General features: G+C 47.9%; 1 pseudogene; it reads right to left on the bottom strand.

Moving 5' to 3' along the window:
• Positions 1-540: 540 nt before the first annotated feature.
• Positions 541-699, bottom strand: LOC116598039 (annotated as a pseudogene).
• Positions 700-7,091: the final 6,392 nt, after the last annotated feature.

Consider the following 7,091-nt stretch of genomic DNA (forward strand, 5'->3'; position numbering starts at 1 on the left):
GAAAAGAGATTGTGAGGCGTCGGGGTTGCTGGTGATGTTTTATTTCTCACCCTGGATGGTCATCACACATGTGTGCTCCCATTACGCTAATTCATTAAGCTAAACATTTATGAATTATACTTCTTCATAATGTCATGCTTCAGTCAAAGGTTTATTTTTAAAAAGTAAGCTGGCATGAAATTCATAAAGAATTTTAAAAAGGTTAGTTTATTAAAGGTAACATAAGGCCAGAAGTGATGCTAATGCATCACCGAAAATGCACGTTTTAGGAGTCCATGTATCTGTGGAAGGGATCGGTGGCAAAAATGGGCTTAAAACTTTCCAGCAACCAAAATTTAAAATGCAGAATGAGAAACGCAGGTTGTACAGTTTTCATGAATTGATGACAAGCGGTGGATTAGAGTAGCACAAATATTCCTGGTACTGAGATCACAGAGGAAATTCTTACTCATCCTCAAAAAAGGAAGAAAAATCTACAATGCACTGAATATTAACTCTAACAATAACTTTAGAGTAAACATAGGGATGGTTTTCGAAAAACTCTGATTTCCATTCATTAAAATTAAAAAACTGTATGGAAGGGATTTTGGGGGATTGATTTGAATCAAAATCCTATGATAAAATTTTTAAAATAGGCTTATTTGGTTTAACTACAGAGAGATTTCACACTTGATCTTAGCCAAAAGGCCGAGAAGCGATCAGAGAGATTTCAATATGTCACTAAAAAGAATTGGGCACGATATTTCTTTTAACTCTGTCAAGGTCACATTGGCCAACAAGCACTTGGAACGCAGCTCTCCTGCGCTGCCAGCTTGTGCTGGGCCATATGCTGCGACCATCAGTGAGACAGACGGTGAGATTAGCATCCCCTGTGAGATGTTCGGAGCCCGACACGCACAGGTGCCTAACCAGAAGGCCACGGCAGAGTCACGGAGGTGGACCAAGAGCATTCCTGCTAAGTTTCTCCCCACAGAATAAAAGCTTAGGGTGTCTTTCAGCATATATATGAGTAGATAATAATGTCCACAAAGTTCTGTGGACTATAGGATGATGGCAGAAGTTTGATCTGGAAATGTTTCTGTAAATGAAGCATCTCCAATAGTACCTCTTTCTCCCGCCACCCCCCCTTTTGTTTTTTACCACCATCGATCTATCAGTAGCCCCTAAGAAAGATTTACGATATTATTTGTCCCGCTAAGTCCACCGTGATAGAAGCTTACATATATTATCCACTTGGTGCCTTAAATAGTCCAATAGTAATGGCAATGCTAATAGTTAACCAAATAATAAAGACTCATTGTGTGCCAGACAAGTATTAAGATCTAGACATAATTATCCAATTTAATCTTCCCAACACTCTAAGAATTACCTTAATAGTATTACTTCTATTATATACATGAGGAGGATCAGAGTATGGACAGGTTAGAGTCATACAGAAATGAGAGTCAAGAGATAAGGTATAAACCCAGGTGCGTATGGTTAAATTTGTCCTCTAAGCTGAAGGTATTGTTATCATATTTTCATTACTGAGAACTCTGAAGTTTAAGGGGTGACATAAATAGGCCAAAATCATGTACATTAAAAAATGTGGAGGGTAGAATTAAACTCAGTTCTATTTGGCTTGACATTAAGGACACGTTTATTTGATTATAACAAACCAAATGCTTTCATACTAAGCCTGGTGCGTGTATTACAGTCGCTGACAGACTTGCCTGTCACAGGTGGTGCAGTGCCTATGATGTTTTAGGATCTCCTCCGCACCGCACGATCATTCTCTGCATGTATTCTCCTAGTTACGGCATTCATAGGAGGTATATTTTCTCATTACTCCCATTTTACAAATAGGAATATTGAGGCTTAGACAAATTAAGTAACTTGACTAGGATCACAGGGCTAGAGATTCAGCTCTGAAGAATCCAGAATAAAAGATAATTGGCAAAATTAAGCAACCTGATTAAAATATCTATCTATATATATATCAGGTAGGAAACACAAGAATAATTACAAGAATAATTGCAGCAAACACAGGTCAAAAAGAGAAATTCATAATAAATAAATGTAAATTAAGTATCAAGTATTGCTTTTCAACGCCCAGTTTGGTAGCGATGAGGAAGATTGAGCATTTCCAGCGTGGCGCACGGTACGGAAATGGGCACATTCTCATGCGGCCACAGACCATCTGACGACGCACACCCAGAGCAGCGCACACCCAATTCTAGCGGTGCTCGAGGGTCTCAGGCAGGTGAGCTTCCAACTCCCCGTGTCTTCTCGGCTCGTGATCTCAGGGTCATGCGCTTGGGCTCAGTGGGAAGTCTGCTTGGGGTCTCTCCCTCTCCCCTTCCACTGCCCTCACTCTCACGTGTGCTTGCTCCCTCTCTCACATAAGTAAATAAATATTTAAAAAAAAAAACACACACATATACACAATTCTATAGTAATATGCAGTTTCTTTGATTTAGTAATTATCCCAAGGAATTGATACAAGGTGTATACATGGGACTCCTTGACTGTATTAGTCACTATAACAAACATGATAAAACACACAACGGAATTTGGCTTTCAAGGAGGTACTGATTAAAGAGAGATTAGCCCAAATAACTTAGTTATTATTAAATTTGCTTGTATAAATTTTTAAAGAAATTGAAGAGGCAGACAAATATATTAACAATATTTGTTTTGTGTCACAGCACTGTATTAGTTTCTTAGGGCTACTGTAACAAATTACCACAAAATGGGTTTTTAAAAACAACAATTCTTTCTCTCTTGGTCCTAGAGGCTAGAAATCTGAAATCAAGGTGCTGGCAGGGTCATGCTTCCTGGCCTCAACCTAGACTGAGGTGGTTGCCAGCAATGCTTGCCTTTGCTTAGCTTCCAGACGCATCACTCCCATCTCTAGCTCTGTCCTACGTGGCATTTCTTCTGCTCGTTCTGGTCTTGCTCTGTGTCCCTGGATGACCTTCATAAGGACACCAGCCACTGGAGTTAGGTCTCACCCTAATCCGGTAGGACCTCATCTCACCTGATTATCTCTGCAAAGAAATCATTTCTAAATAGGGTCACATTCACATGTACCTGGGGTTAGGATTTCAGTGTAACCTTTTTTGGAGGAAATAGTTCAACCCAAGAAGGCAATTTAATAATTAATAGTAATCAGAAAGTTTGCTTTTCATTCAGGGATTTATTTTATTTTATTTTATGATGTTATTTAATTATTTACTTGACAGAGAGACACAGCGAGAGAGGGAACACAGCCGGGAGTGGGAGGGTGAGAAGTGGGCTTCCAGCCTAGCAGGGAGCCGAGGCAGGGCCTGATGTGGGGCCCCATCCCAGGACCCTGGGGTCATGACCTGAGCTGAAGGCAGAGGCTTAATGACTGAGCCACCCAGGCGCCCCAAGGGATTTACTTTAAAGGAGGTACATAAATAATAATAATAATATCTGGAAATTAAGTTTTTATGAATTAGTTTTTCACCCAAAATATATTACTTCAGCCAAAATGGTGGTTTGGAATGGAACTGGCGTTTATGAAGCATTAGGACATTTTGATTCCTTTTTCCTGTGGAGATTGAGATATGTTTTCTGGTAACAGTTTGTAAATGAACTACTATATGACAAAAGGACTTTGTTAGTCACTTAGCAAAAATGGTCAGCCTGAGCTTCCTGATAAATATTGTCCTTATTTGATGATCCCTTTGAGATATAAAGGGAATCTTTTCAAAGAACTAAAAATACTCATGAAAAGAACTCTGCTAATTCAGCTCAGTTTTTCCCCAATGAAAAGAAATAATAGGAACAAGGAAGCTTCAGTGTTTCCTTCACAACCCCCCAAATAATTTACACTGCTCCCCTAATTTCTTAAACATCATTATGCCCTTTTCCAGCTTTATTAGGATATAACAGACATATAACGTTGCATATATTTAAGGTGTGCAGCATGGACATTGGATACACGTATTATGAAATGGTAACCACAGTAGGGCTAGTTAACAATACCTCCTATAATTACCGTTTTTGTGTATGTGGTGAGAACTTTTGAGATCTCGTTTCCCGACAAATTTTACTATAATGAAAAAGCCGAAGAAACTGAAACGCCACCTCAATAACCCGTGTTACTCACTACGAAATTGTGACGGGATTTGAATAACCGGCCTCCTCGGTACTCGGTGCTGTTCGCGCAGTTCACAGTGATTTCCCCGGTGGTTGTCCCCTTGCCCAACGCTCAATCACTGCTTTGTGTGCAGAGTGTCACCGGTGGGATGCGATAAATCAAATACGACCGGCCGGGCTGGGACCAGCTTTACCGGCGGTGCCACAGACCCCAAACCCACCCGAATCGTGTGTCACTGACAACGAAGTCCCACAAATACTCCCCTTCACTCCGCTCTGTGCGTTCGGGGGCTCGGAGAACCTTTGGTGGTACCGGGTACTAGTACCTGCGGGATGCTCGGGCACCGGGTACTAGCACCCGCGGGATGCTCGGGCACCGGGTACTAGCACCCGCGGGATGCTCGGGCACCGGGAACTAGCACCCGTGGGATGCTCGGGCACCGGGAACTAGCACCCGTGGGATGCTCGGGCACCGGGAACTAGCACCTACGGGATGCTCGGGTACCGGGTATGTACCTGCGGGATGCTCGGGCACCGGGTATTAGTACCCGCGGGATGCTCGGGCACCGGGAACTAGCACCCGCGGGATGCTCGGGCACCGGGAACTAGCACCCGCGGGATGCTCGGGTACCGGGTATGTACCTGCGGGATGCTCGGGCACCGGGAACTAGCACCCGCGGGATGCTCGGGCACCGGGAACTAGCACCCGCGGGATGCTCGGGCACCGGGAACTAGCACCCGCGGGATGCTCGGGCACCGGGTATGTACCTGCGGGATGCTCGGGCACCGGGTATTAGTACCCGCGGGATGCTCGGGCACCGGGAACTAGCACCCGCGGGATGCTCGGACACCGGGAACTAGCACCCGCGGGATGCTCGGGCACCGGGAACTAGCACCCGCGGGATGCTCGGGCACCGGGAACTAGCACCCGCGGGATGCTCGGGCACCGGGAACTAGCACCCGGGGATGCTCGGGCACCGGGAACTAGCACCTGCGGGATGCTCGGGCACCGGGTACTGACCAGGAAAACCGAAGATTTCACTCAGCACGTGAGATGCACGAATGCAGGGTCCGCTCCCCGGTGTCGCAGGGGGACACGCGGTCTCCACCCTCGCAGAGCTCACCGCAGGTGGAGCGGGACCGTGCGTGGGTGAGTCTGTCCCGCGGCCACGCACAGGGGAGGCGCGGGGGTGGCCGGGCGCGGCGGCGTGAACCTGCCGGACGCGGACCCCCGGGAAGACCGGACACTTGCTCCGGACTTGGCATGACGCAGGACGCGTCCTCCGAAGTGCGGGCGGGACCGAGTCCTGGTGGCGCTGCCCGTGGCGAAGGGGGCGCGGGACGCTCGGGCAGCCGCGCGGGGTTCGCGGGAAGGACCCTCCGGGGACGGGGCTGTCACCGAGAGGCCGAGACAGAGGTCACGGCCAGCTCGGGACGAGCGTTATCGGACACGAAGGAGTTTGCGTTTTGTGCTGCAGGAGCGGAGGCCGGCGGGAGCGTTGCCGGTGCGGGCGCGGGTGGCTGTGTCGCTGTGCTAGGACGCGGGGCGGGCGCGGGGCGGGCGCGGGGCGGGCGCCGGTGGCTGTGTCGCTGTGCTAGGACGCGGGCGGGCGCGGGGCGGGCGCGGGGCGGGCGCCGGTGGCTGTGTCGCTGCGCTAGGACGCGGGCGGGCGCGGGGCGAGCGCGGGGCGGGCGCGGGGCACCGGGAGCAGGTGTGTCCCCGCTGCGGGGAGAAGCGGAGCCACGAGAAGAGAACCAGCCCGAGGCAGTACCGGCCGGTCGCTCACTGCGGGCACTGCGGCAGGAGAGGCCGGCGGGGGCCTCGGGGCCTGGTCCCAGGGTGGGGGCGAAGTGCCGTGTCCTGACTCGCGGCCTGGACGGAAACTCGGCGGCGGGTCACGCGGCGGCTCCGGGAGGTTTTGTCGTCTGTGGCCGAGCCCCGGGAGCAGAAGGAGCAGCACCGCAACCTCCGAGGGCACGTCGCACCGGCGGCCACTCTCACGTCACCCAGACCTCACGTGACGCCCCGGACCTGCACACGATCTTGTCTCCAGATTTCATGAAACTGCAAACTACCAAACACGCGCAAGTTTCTTTTTTAAATCTTTAGGGAGATTAAAGAGCTAGGGAGCGTGTTCTCTTACTCCAAGTCTAGGCTCATGTTGATGCTTTCAATCTAGGCTACTGCACGCCCTTAAATCAGTAAAATAGGGGACCTGGGGCTCAGTCGGTTGAGCATCTGCTTCGGCTCAGGTCATGATCCCAGGGCCCTGGGACCCGGCCCGAGCTGGACCCCTGCTCACGGGGAGTCTGCTTCTCCTTCCCCTCCGCTGCTCCCCTGCACCTGCTCTCTCTCCCTCTCTCACATAAATGAAATCTTTTACAAATTCAATAAAATAATATGATTATAAATATGAACTACAGCCAGTCAAAATTGATACAGAAATAAAACTTTTAGCTTTGATATTTTTCTAATTCTAATTTTGAAAACACATTCATTCATTATATTTAGGAGTAAAACTTAATTTGTCCTTGGAGAAAGATGTAGTGTCTTGTTCTTTGTGAGGTAATGGAGAGGTTGCCCGTGTCCACTTTGGGATTAAGGAATCAGTGAGTTACCATACGCAGCCCTAGAATCACCATTGCTCTAGCATGTTTCCATAGCAAACTTGGACGCGACGAAAATCTTTTTCACTAACGTTTAAATATGAGTTTATTATGACTTAATTTAAAGACATAATTTTTGTTACTCATGATATCTCTAAGCAGGTATTTCTACAATAATAGAAGTTTAAAAACTGACACATTTGACGAAGCCTATTGAAACTGTGTCTACGTTTATGCACTGTGACATACTTACGTTTACATTAGTGTAGGTTTATTTAGTCATATTTTGCAAAAAATACAAATGAACAGAGTTTTCTTTTTACATATGAATGTATCCGGTAAGTAGGAGGACTTTCTTGAAGCTGTAGTTGATTCCT

Source organism: Mustela erminea, chromosome 8 (assembly GCF_009829155.1).
Source record: "Mustela erminea isolate mMusErm1 chromosome 8, mMusErm1.Pri, whole genome shotgun sequence".
Classification (NCBI taxonomy): domain Eukaryota; kingdom Metazoa; phylum Chordata; class Mammalia; order Carnivora; family Mustelidae; genus Mustela; species Mustela erminea.